This window comes from Mandrillus leucophaeus, unplaced genomic scaffold (genome assembly GCF_000951045.1).
Source record: "Mandrillus leucophaeus isolate KB7577 unplaced genomic scaffold, Mleu.le_1.0 Scaffold12, whole genome shotgun sequence".
Taxonomy (NCBI): Eukaryota; Metazoa; Chordata; class Mammalia; order Primates; family Cercopithecidae; genus Mandrillus; species Mandrillus leucophaeus.
Window position 1 is genome coordinate 1,258,843 of NW_012100320.1, and position 13,289 is coordinate 1,272,131.

Below are 13,289 nucleotides of genomic sequence, written 5' to 3' on the forward strand. Positions count from 1 at the left end.
TGCTAACATGACCTTGCCAAGGTACACACACAAAATATGTAATCCTATTGGACAGTTTATTCAGGACAGTGATTCACACCATCTTGTTTTCCATGCATTGGAACACATCAAAATATTTTTAAACTCAACACATAAACACGTCATTTAAAACAATTATACCCCAGGCCCTTTATTTTTCTTTTTTAATCTATAGGTTCCTACTTTTTTACCTTGTCTTGTGCTAAAGTAGCTTTAAAATTAAACAGTACGTCTTTTTAAAAATTACCTAAAAATAAATATTTTATGCTTAGAACAGCTCTGGAATGAGACACAGGAAACTAGTAACAGAGTGGTGTTTGACTGGGATGGATATTTATGTTGAGAACCCTTTTATAGTATTTGGATTTGTACCAGATGTGTGTGTATGTGGGCATATCTGTGTAGATATGTGTATATGAAGCTTTTAAAATTAAATTGAATTATGAATAACTTTTGAAATGAAAAATAATACATGAAAATAAATCTCACAGCCTTGAAAGGATCAAACCAAAGTGATTCCAGGAAGATGAGCTCTCAGAAGCAAGGTCATTTCTGAATGAGGCTGCACGATTTGGGTGACAATGTGTCTAATGCATGGAGATGTGGTACTGTGTTCATTTTATGTTCAATGACGATTTGCTAAGAATTAGAAAACCCTGGTAGGTGGCCCCTCCTGATTGCCAATGAAAGTTTACATTAGAAAGAGCCTTCTGTCTGGGCGCAATGGCTCACACCTGTAATCCCAGCACTTTGGGAGGCTGAGGCAGGTGGATCATGAGGTCAGGAGTTCAAGACCAGCCTGGCCAAGATGGTGAAACCCCGTCTCTACTAAAACTACAAAAATTAGCTGTGTGTGGTGGCAGTCACCTGTAATCCCAGCTACTCAGGAGGCTGAGGCAGGGGAATCGCTTGAGCCCTGGAGGTGGAGGTTGCAGTGAGCCGAGATTGCGGGATTGCGTCACTGCACTCCAGCCTGGGCGACAGAGCGAGACTCCATCTCAAAAAAAAAAAGAAAAAGAAAAAAAAAGAGAGAGCCTTCCTTTGAGCCTGTCACTTTGGTGCCCATCTTGAAAAAGACCTTGGAAAATGCTGAAAGCTAGGTGGATCCTCCCTTCTTGGGGCACACTGAGTCATCTCTCTTTCGAGGGCTTAAGGAAGAAAGTGAAAGTAACCATTTCTCTTCCTTTCCTTGGCTCCCCTGGGCTAGTCATGGCTGTGTATTCTCCTTAGGACCACTGGATCTTCAGGGAAGAAAAGAAAAGAGAGCCTGAGGTCTTGCCTCACTTCAAAGCTGGTTTTAGCCCAAAGGCCCTTAAAACCTTGGATTTATGTAGCATTTATAGTAAGTTCCCATGTTTCTTTAAAAAGGAATTTGGGGACTAGAATACCTACAAAATAAGAACTAGTTACACCACCTATTTGAGAAAAAGGGAAACCAAGGCAGACACAGTAAATTTGGTGTGAGCTGGGATTCACCGCACTCTTAACTTCCTGTAAGTTTCCATGGCATCAAAACCATATAATCATATCCCCAGACCACACTATAGCACCTCTGTGGGAATTCATCTAAATAAAGCAATGCCTGGAACACACCACCCAGGGGAATTGGTCTGTGGTTCTTTCTGACTGTGGACTTCTACAGTGGCAGCCTGGCCTTGCGGGGAATCACGGTCCTTCTAAAAAAAACTAAGGTTTACAATTGGGCTCCCAGGACATGCAGGATTGAGTTTCTAATGATGGGAAGACAAACAGAAGCCCATTCCTCAGGTTTTTAAAAACAAGACATCTGTCACCAAACTATGCCCCCCCACCCCCAGCCCAGTACAGAAATTTAAATTTTATTTAAACCTAGCATTTTATTTTGGTTTGTTTTCTGTTTTTGACACAGGGCCTGGCTCTGTCACCTTGACTGGAGTGCAGTGGTGTGATCACGGCTCACTGTAACCTTCACTTCCGGGGCTCAAGCAATTCTCCCACCTCAGCCTCCCCAGTAGCTGGGATTACAGGCACGTGCCATCAAGCCCAGCTAATTTCTGTATTTTTTTGTAGAGTCAGGGTTTCACCATGTTGCCCAGGCTAGTCTCGAATTCCTGGACTCAAGTGATCCACCCGCCTCAGCCTCCCAAAGTGCTGGGATTATAGGCGTGAGCCACCGCACCTGGCCAAAATCTAGTGTTCTTTTTTTTTTTTTTTTTAATAAATGAAAAACGAGAAAAACAATCTATCTTTTAGAAGGAATAACAAAACATTGGCCTAGAAATTGAATCCCAGGCAGGAAGCATCTGCTACCACTTAATGTTTAATGGTGTCAGCCCCAGACTGCGAAGATGGGCAGGATTTTATAGGTTGGAACTTACCAAGCACCATCTATTTTCTAAACTAATTTTGAGTTGATGTGGAATTCTATGTTTTAGGAAGGCAATTTAAAGGGCACAGAATAAGCTAAAAAGAACATAAGTGAGCAAAAGGGGAAGCAGCTATCGCACAACAGCAGATGGAAGGGTTTCTGCCTCTGCCTGAGTGTAGCTGCGTATTAATTAGATGTTATTGTTACTTGCATTAGAGAAATAAAAAAGTGTCAGTTTTGCACCATAGACAAAATGTATGAAAGAAAAGAGGAGTAGAAGCCTCAGTTAGAGTGAGAGAATATCACATTTAAAAAGTGCAACTTGTAAAAAAGCATCCAAGAAAAAAGAAAATTAGCATAATGTTGGAAGAAACTGTTCTGGAACAGCTGCTGTTTTCATCCTCCTAGTCTATTCATGCTGCCATAACAAAGTACCATAGACTGGGTAATTTATAAGAACAGAAATTATTTCTTACAGTTCTGGAGGCTGGGAAGTCCATGACCAAGGCACTTGCAGGTTTGTTGTCTGGGGAGGGTCTCGTCTCTGTTTCCAAGATGGTGCCACAAGGTGGAAGGCGGAAGGGCAAGAGGGACTTACTCCCTCCATCAAGCCCTTTTACAAGGGCACCTAGTCTCAGTCCTCAGGGTGGAGCCCTCGTGGCCTAATCTCCGCTTAAAGGCTTCACCTCTTTTTCTCTTTTGAGACAGAGTCTAGCTCTGTCACCCAGGCTGTAGTGCAGTGGCATGCTCTAGGCTCACTGCAACCTCTGTCCCTTGGGTTCAAGCAATTCTCCTGCCTCAGCCTCCCCAAGTAGCTGGGATTACAGGTGTCCGCCACCACACCCGGCTAATTTTTGTATTTTTAGTATTTTCACCATGTTGCCCAGGTTGGTCTCGAACTCCTGACCTCAAGTGATCCTCCTGCCTCGGCCTCCCAAAGTGCTGGGATTACAGGAGTGAGCCACCACACCCGGCCAAGGCTTCACCTCTTAATATCACTATCACACTGGCAACACCTAAAGTTTGGAAGGGATACATCCAAATCACAGCAATCCCCAAACCTTATCCCCAGTATGCGAGACCGTATTCAGTTAAAGAAAACATGTCCTAAAAATGATTGATATATACACTCAGACCTCAGGGAAGGTCACTGATACAAGGGAGTGTGTGATTTTCTTCAGGAGAAAATGACTGATGACCACAGTGGATTCAAAGAGCATGGAATAAAATCATCGGCTTGGTGACCCAGTCTGAAAACAAGAAAAGTGTAAGCCAGGTGAAAATAGGCTTTTCTGCAGCCAGGCTGCAGACAAGGGCCAATATCTGTACATGCAAGAAAAAAGGAGAAAGGAAAAGGAAGATGTTGAGGCTTCATCATCCTGGACAGACAGATAAAATGGGCCTATTTATTGTGAGTTCCAAGGCCTGCTGGGTAGGGATGCTTAAGAGCCTGTGGTTGCTTTAGGATCCTGACAGGCCCCATCAAAAGAAAAGCTGTTTGACCTTGGGTGAGTCACATAGTCTCTCTGAACATTAAGATTTTATCTGTAAAATGGGAGCGTAAGTTGATGTGCGTAAACTGTCTGGCATGCAATAAGGGATCAGTACTTAAAAAGATTTCAGCACTGAATTCCCGTTATTTTCTTTGGGAAGCATAAGCTTGAGTCATGTTATCACATTTCCTGTCTTCTCATCAGCCCTGACAGTTAGGCTCATAAAAGAGAGGCCTGGCTTAGGCACAGCAGCTTTGGGCCCCCAGTAGGAGTACTGGATCGTTTTCCTTCTGGCCAGGATCCGGTTGGCCCCAGGTGGTAAACCTAAGAATGACTTCAATTTTTAAACATCTTGTTGCCTTAAGGGGCAAAGGTAAATAAGTCCCAAGAGCCTCGGTTTCCCAGATTCCCGAGTGTTGCCTGCATTACTGCATCTATGTTTCGTTCCAGGTATAAAATGCTAGATTTCTGAATGTGGATTTTCCTTCCCAGGAAGCCTAAAGATAATATAGATATCTATTTAGTTGAGTGCCTGCCTTTTGCCAGGAGACAGGAGGATGGAGAGAATGATTTGTTGAATTTTATTTTTAAGCACAACATAATCCTTAGCAGTGGTTAATTTGCTTAATAAATAATTGTTGAATATTATTACGTTCCAGGGAGATACAAGTGCTCAGGTGAGACAAAGAAAAGTAAAACATAGTCCTTGCCCTTGAAGAGTTTATGGTCCAAAGGGGGCTAAAACTAGGACACAAATTATTACACTCAAGGCACAATGCAATAAGGACCACAGACCAGATGGGAATAAAGCTAATCAGGGGTTTTGAAGGAAATTTCCTCTCGGAGATTTTTATTACATCAGCAACACTCTAATAAAAATAATACCCTAATAAGTAGTGATTTTCCTTTCTCTCTGTTCCCTTATATATCCTTCTCCATACATTTATGTGATTTTTATAGTGTAGTCGCAATAAACTTTGTGTCTCCTGAGCATTATGTTATAAGCATTTCCTTTCGCTAAATAGTCTTCATCATCATAATTTCCATCTGTCTGAGTGTAATTTCCTCTAGAGTCCCCTGTTGTGAGGTAGTTGGGCTATTTCCAGTCTTTTCACTATTAAAAATTACAATGACTATGATGCAAGAGGTATCTTTATGCATGTAGCTTTTTTTTTTTCTTTAGTGTCATTTTGTTTAGCTCAACTCTGCAAAATAGGATTGATGGGCATCAAGGTACAGGGACATTTCTGTCTCTTTTGAAATACATTACTTCATTGTTTCCCCCAGAAGTTTGGGCCCATGTATTAGGCAGGGTCCTCCAGAAAAACGCAACCAGTAGAATACGTATAGATACATAGAAAGAGGTTTATTCTGAGGGATTGCCTATTATGGAGGCTGAGAAGTCCTATAACTGCTGTCTGCAAGCTGGAGGCTCAGGAAAGCCAGTGGTATAATTCCAGTCCAGTCCTGATGGTCTGAGAACCATGAAGCCGATGGCATATGTACCAGTCCCAGTCTAAAGGCTGGAGAACCAAGAACGCTGATGTCCAAGGACAGGAAAGCTGGATGTCCCAGCTCAAGCAGAGAGCAACTTTGCCCCTCCTCTGCCTTTTTGTTCCATCTGGGCCCTCAACAGGTTGGATGGTGGCTGCCCACATTGGTGAGGGTGATCCTCCTTCCTCAGCCTGTCAATCCAAATGCTCGTCTCTTCCGGAAACACCCTCACAGGCACACCCAGAAATAATGTTTTACCAGCTATGTGGGCATCCCTTAGCTCAGTCGAGTTGACACATAAAAGAACTATCTTAGCCCATTTACAATGTCACCAGCAACAGATGGACCTATTTCAGCAAAACGGTGTCAGCATTGGGTGGGCTGCTTTGGGTTTTCTTATCATTTGCTATGACTTTATAACTATGCCATGATGCCTCGTTGTTATTTTAAATTCACATTTCTTTGATAACTATTTTTCCATATTCTTCCTAATTGTATCTCTTAAATGAGTTGGCATCCTTCGCCTATTCAGGATAAATGAATAAGATTTCCACTGGCAGAGAGCCAGTGAATTGACATTTTGGGGACAAAAAATGGCTTAGTCAGGCATAGAGGCAGGAAAGCACAGTGTATTAAGGAAAACATAGACTTTTTGGGCTGGGGTATAGGTTACTAAAAAATAATAATAATAAAAAACTGGTGGAGGTGAGGCTAGAAAGGCAAGTAGATGCCAGGGTATGAAAAAGGTTTTTTTAAATTTTTTATTATTTTGTTTTGAGACAGAGTCTTGCTCTGTCACCCAAGATGGAGTGCAGTGGTGTGATCTAGGCTCACCACAACTTCTACCGCCAGGGTTCAAGCCATTCTCCTGCCTCAGCGTCCTAAGCAGCTGGGAGTACAGGCATACACCAACACACCCAGGTAATTTTTGTGTTTTTAGTGGAGACAATGTTTCATCATGTTAGCCAGGCTGGTCTCAAACTCCTGACCTCAAGTAATCTGCCTGCCTCTGCCTCACAAAGCTCTGGGATTACAGCTGTGAGCCACCACGCCTCACCTGTTTTGTTTTTGTTTTTGTTTGTTTGAGACGGAACCTTCCTCTCTTTCCCAGGCTGGAGTGCAGTGGCACAATCTAGGCTCACTGCAACCTCCGCCTCCCGGGTTCAAGTGATTCTTCTGCCTCAGTCTCCTGAGTAGCTGGGATTGCACACACACCACCACGCCTGGCTAATTTTTGTATTCTTAGTAGAGACAGGGTTTCACCATGTTGGTCAGGCTGGTCTCAAACTCCTGACCTCGTGATCCACCTGCCTTGGCCTCCCAAAGCGCTGGGATTATAGGCGTGAGCCACCGTGCCCGGCCATCTGACCTGTTTTTAATCCTGTAGGATTTTTTGGGGTTTTTTTCCTTTAATTTGTGCAATATTCCTCATAGAAGTGAACAATTGGGGTGGACTATCTCTCTCTTAACTCCAATGAATCTATTGGACCGCCAGTCAGGAGCAGCCTTCTCCATATGCCCCTGTCACCTCTAGCCAAATTCCTGATCCTCTTGCTTCTTTTCCACCTGGAGCCTGCTGATTCCTGGGGCTCCTGCCCCACCTGGCTCCTGCCCACCTGCTCCCTGCTTCCGTCATCAGTTTGACACTCCTGGAACCCCCAGCCCCTCCTCTCCTCAACTCCCTGTGACACTCGTTCTCAGTGCAGGCCCAGTCTGCTTCTGATTTAAGCTCTGTCCACCTGATCCAGCCTAGGGCCCAACATCAGTTCTGGGCATTTGGACCCCAGGTTCTGCACCCCTCCTGGGCTCACCCTGGCTCCCTTAGGGTTGTGTTCCCTCTGTCTTCCAAGAGGGTTAAAAGCCATGAGGACTCGGAAGGAGGCATCCGTTCTTTCCTCCTCCACCTGGAGAAAGAGGGGCGGCCTGGCACAGAACCACAGAGAAGAGAGGCGTGTTGCTCTTTGAGAAAACACCTAGCCTCGGCTCCAGGGAACTGCTAACTGCAAGGGGTTGGCTGTTCCTGCCCCACGGCACTGATAGGCCTTCAGGAGCATCATCTTTCTACCATTTCCCCAACCGGAGCTCCAGGTGCTGCTGAAAGAGGAAAACGCTGACAAAGTAGCCCTTTTCCCTTCCCATGATAAGGATATTGCGTGCCCAGTTCCAAGCTCTCACATGCCCAAGGCCGCTTTGTCCAGCCAGAGCTGCAGACCAGAGATCCCTTTCAGACATTTGGGATTCAAACCCCAAGTCTCGTGATACCCACCCCGGCGAGGAGCAGCCATTCCTGCAGGGCAGGCAGAGCAGAGACACAACCCACTATCCAGGCCAGGCGCGGTGGCTCACGCCTGTAATCCCAGCACTTTGGGAGGCTGAGCTGAGAGGACTGCTTGAGCCTAGGAGTTCAAGACCAGCCTGGGCAACACAGGGAGCCTCTAAAAATAAAAAATAAAAATAAAAAACTCCTATGCATGAAGTAGAAGCCCAGCAGCCTCCCCATTAGCAGGGTCTTGATGGGAAGGGCCACAGCTGGGGGCCCGGGGTGGGGGTGGGGTTAGCCAGACTTTGCTTCCCTGAAGGCATCTGCGGCTTGTACACTTGTTAGGAGTCTTGCAGAGGGTGGCACAGCTGAATCCCAGCAGCCACTTATGGGCCACTTACTGTGAACACAGTGCCCTGCCCAACCCACAAAGCCAGTGTCATTCTGTCCAAACCCCCTAAAATGGGAGTTTGGGAAATGCAGATGGTTTTGTCTCCAGGTGCTCTGTGCGGACAAGCTCCACTCTGTCTCCGTGAGAGGATGGCGTGAAATCATGTCTGTGGCAGCCTTCTGCAAACAACAAAGAGCTCCACAAGTGTAAGGGATGATAACTGTGGTTCCCAGCACAAGCCACATCCCTTACAACTCCGCGGGCACTGAACGATTATCCGCAGGTCTTATGTTTTGATATTTGGGCAGACTGCCTGGCTCATCTGCGTGGTTTTTCAGCCTGTGCTTTCTTTGCAGACAAGACTGGGATTTATTTAATCACATCAAAGTGGAGAGAGGCCTCAGCTGGGGCCTGGCATGGGTTGTGACAATGTCATTCAGATTCTGAACTTGTCCTTACACTTACCTGGTGCATACCCCTAAGGGAATTTTGGCAGCTCCAAAAAGGAGAAAAACATGGTTTTTGATCCTGGACCACCATTTGCTTTCATATTGTGGGAGAGCAATTATTAACTTGTCTTCACTTGACATTTAAAAATGTCTTAGTATCTGGTTTTTCCTAACAATATCCCACCAGACAGAGCAAGATAAATGAAAGAAAAAGCTTTGAACATTATCTTAGGGACCAGCTGGAGGAAAATAGAAAAAGAACAATCTTATTAACATGTATTAATAGCTCCCCTCCACGGCACACATTCTCATTTTAGCCTCACAATAACAGGGAGCTATTATCACTCTTTTAAAAACAAATGCACCCATTATTGAAATAACTAATATTTTATCTGATTTTTAAATGAAAAATAAACTAAGCTTCATGTCCAGATTTATCAATACAATGGCTTTGGGGATGCTTCTCTCGCCACCAAAACAGGAGCTCTGGTAAATGTGTTGGTTTCATGATTCTTGTATTTTCTCTGGAGATTTTCCATCTGTTCTTCCTTTGGCAAGCCCACCCCTAACATTTGCAAGGGCTGGGATGGAATGTAAATGGAGGCTCCCTGGCCCACGGCTCATGCCACTTCTCTATGTACCCCCGGTTCCGTTTGTTACCACCGAGGGCCTTGCATGCATGTATGCAAACAACTTTGTCCAAGCTCTAACTGTATGCTTTCACCAGCAAACAGCTGTCCCTTGACCACCTCTTGGGCCCCTAGGTGTGCACATCAGATGCGCTTCCCACCTTTGGGAGGATGGATTTGGGAAAGAGTTCAACAAGGCCCTTGAAGAGGGCTTGGGGTCACTTCAACAGAGAATGCCAGGACCCTCAGAGACTCCCAGGGATCTGGGGGTTGCTCCTTGTCCTTGGCCTCCTTTGGCTGCTTCTTCTCACCCCATGGCAAGGGACTAAGTCAGAGAAATGCAGAGGGTACCGAACAAGAACCTCAGCTGCCCTGATCTGGGGTTGATGCTGCCTTTATATTTAGCACTGCCTGCCAATGCCAGGCCACCTCTGCTGGAAGCCAAGGGCGGGGGGTTTGGCTACCCTAGGCCTAGAGACATCGCTGAACCCAGTGAGAAACTCCAATGTGGAATTCAGAAGGACTGAATGTCCCCTCCCCCTAAAAATTCTTCCTCTGATGCTAAAACTGTGTCTGAGCTGTTTTGTTTGATGGTTTTTTTCCCCTAAGGCTGAAATGCCCTAGTTCTTACTCTGTATTAACAAGGCAGCTTTCAGTTGGAAAATCTCAAAGCAACTAGGAACCACTTCACAGACAAAGCAGGGACAAGAGAGGCTCTCCAAGTTCAGGGATTGGGGAAAGGACAAGATGTCCCTCCTGCTCCTTCCTCTGACAATGAAGTCTTGCTCCCTGGGAAAGGCAGAAGAGTCACTGCTACGTGCAGGTGCATGGTAAGCTCTGGGTCTGGAAGCCCTAAGACCTGAATGAGCAAATCAGATCTTGGGTTTATAAGGACCAGAATTTCCAAGAGAAAGTAAGCCCTTACACTTTCAGGAGAACCAATGTGCAGCCATGGCAAGGAGCTGGAGTTTCCTAAAGCAAGCAACCTCGACCTTCACAGCCTCAAAGTAGTAAGCCAAATCTATCAGTAGGAGAATGAGGATGGAGTTTCAAAAAGAAGATGGGAACTCATTTAAACTGGCCGCAGGCATTCATGTTTGATACTAGATATGCAGTTTCTAAGAAGTCTGTGCATCCGTGCTAAATAAGATGAAAGTACTTAACTCAGGGCTTCTCAGGTTTTCTACTGAAGTATCTCTAATGACAGACAGAGCCCAGTGGCTTTGCACCCAGAAGCCCAGGACCATGGCTCAAAGATACTTATAGAAAGTGCAAAATTTCTTCCAAGGTTTGTGTTTTGTTTTCAAAATGTATACAATTGTGCATTGAGTTCCGTTTTTAAAAAATCTCCATTTGGGCCAGGCGCAGTGGCTCATGCCTGTAATCCCAGCACTTTGGGAGGCTGAGGTGGGCATATCACCTGAGGTCAGGAGTTCGAGACGAGTCTGGCCAACTGGTGAAATCCCGTCTCTACTAAAAATACAAAAATTAGCTGGGTGTGATGGTGGGCGCCTGTAATTCCAGCTACTCGGGAGGCTGAAGCAGGAGAATCACTTGAACCCAAAAGGCGGAGGTTGCAGTGAGCCGAGACCAGGCCATTGCACTCCAGTCTGGGCAACAGACTGAGACTCCGTCTTAAAAAAGAAAAAAAAAAATCCCCATTTGTTTAGTGGAAGACTGTAAAGCTGGTAAGTCCATCAGATCATCAGACATGAGTCTCCTACTTCTGAAGGGAGGTCTGAAACAGGTAAGCGATGCAAATTCAGGTTTTTCTAACCAGGTATTGTGACTGATTAATAATGTAAAAAGGCTGGCTTCAGCCAAGACACGTGCGGACAGTGATGTCTGATGTTAAGGTTTCTGGTTTTTAGCTATAACTCTTTTATGTTTGCTTCACGCCTCGGCCTCGTCTAGTACACCTGCTGGCCTTGTCTGAGAAGTACCTGAAATCAGAGAGAGGCCTCAGTCTACCTTTGTGAGAAGGCAGACCAAGTGGAGCAGCCTGGAAAAGTGGTCCCAAGGTGGCCAGCAGTGACCAATGGAGAGGCAGCAAGCCATCACCTGGCAAACAAGCTCAACATCACCTGAGAAACAGAAACTATTCCCTTCTCAGGACTCCAAGAAATACTGCAGAGGGGGACAGAATTACTTATTGAAGTCAGGTCACATGAGAGTGTGGAGCATGTCAAGGCTGTGACTAGCATATATGATGCTCTTATGCAAACCACGCAAAAGGGGCTCATCTGAGCAATGAATTACAAAATGCACCCATTCCTTCCGCACTGCACCTGTTACCAGGCTGGTTTAAGTCCCCACCTGTCCCCTTGCTTAGGTGCCTTTGTGCATTGCACTGCCTATATTTGCAGAACAGTACTGGTTGGCTGTTGATATGGATCTGTGTCCCTGCCATATCTCATGTTAAATTGTAATCCCCAATGTTGGAGGTGGGGCCTGGTGGGAGATGATTGGATCATGGGCATAGCTCTCTCATGGCTTGGTGCTGTCCTCGTGATAGTGGGTGAGTTCTCATGAGATGTGGTTGTTTAAAAGTGTGTGGCACCTCCCTGCCACTGGTTCTCTTGCTCCCGCTCCCACCATGTGAGATGCCTGCTACCTCTTCATCTTCTGCCATGATTGGAAGCTTCCTGAGGCCTCCCCAGGAGCCAAACAGATGCCAGCATCATGCTTCTTATACGGCCTGAAGAACAGTAAGCCAATTAAACCTCTTTTCTTATAAATTACCCAGTCTCAGATATTTCTTTATAGCAATGCAAGAATGGCCTAACACAGATGTTAAAGAGAAGGTGACACTAGAAATTGGAGACCGTGTAAAAACTTGGGTTTCAAAAATAATGTTTATGCCAGGCTCATGCCTGTAATCCCAGCACTTTGTGGGGGCCTGAGGTAGGAGGATTGCTTGAGTCCAGGAGTTTGAGACTAGCCTGGGCAACATAGGGAGACCCCATCTCTATAAAATTTTTTTTTAATTAGCCAAGTATGGTGGCACATGCCTGCAGGCCCAGCTACTTGGGAGGCTGAGGTGGAAGGATGGCTTAAGCCATTCAACTGCTGTGAGCCGAATTCACACCATTACAGTCTAGCCTGGATGACAGAGCAAGAACTCATCACCAAAAAAAATAAAAAGTTCCCTTGAAATCTTCCAGTAACATCAGTGCTCAAGACCAGGTGTTGGCAAGCTATAACCTGCAGACTAAATCCAACTTAGCACCTGTTTTTGTAAATAATGTTTTATTGGAACAACAACCATGCCTACTCACTTAGATATTGTCATGGCTGCTTTGACACTATGACAGCTGTTAGATAGTTGCTACAGAAACCATGTAGCCTGCAAAGCCTAGAATATTTACTACTCTTCCTTTATAGTTAAATTTGCTAAACCTTGCTCTAAAGAGAGACACCATATTTTTCCTGTGGCTTTGCATTCCTGTTGACACACTGCTGAATCCTTCTAGAAAATAACTGCAGCCTGTCGTTGGGCACAGTGGCTCATGCCTGCAATCCCAGCATTTTGGGAAGCAGAGGGGGGAGGATTACTTGAGCCTAGGAGTTTAAGACCAGCCTGGACAACATGGTGCAACTCTGTCTCTACTAAAAATACAAAAAGTTTTAACCAGGTGTGGTGGTGTGTGCCTGTAGTCCCAACTACTAGGGAGGCTGAAGTGGGAGGATCTGTTGAGCTCTGGAGGTCAAGGCTACAGTGATCCATGATCATGCCACTGCACTCCAGCCTGGGTATTGGAGTGAGACCACGTCTCAGGAAAAGAAGAAAGAAAGAAAAAGAAAAGAGAAGAAAAGAAGAAAGAAAAAGAAAGAAAGAGAGAGAGTGAGAGAGGAAGGAATGATGGATGGAAGGAAGGAAGGAAGGAAGGAAGGAAGGAAGGAAGGAAGGAAGGAAAGGGGAAGGGGAAGGAAAGGAGGAAAGGAGGGAGGGCCGGGTACAGTGGCTCACGCCTGTAATCCCAACACTTTGGGAGGCCAAGGTGGGTGGATCACCTGAGGTCAGGAGTTCAAGACCAGCCTGGCCAACATCACAAAACCCCATGTCTACTAAAAATACAAAATTAGCCAGGAATGGTGGTGGGCGCCTGTAATCCCAGTGACTTGGGAGGCTGAGGCAGAAGAATCACTTGAACCCTGGAGATGAAGGTTGCAGTGAGCCACGATGTGCCATTGTACTCTAGCCTGGG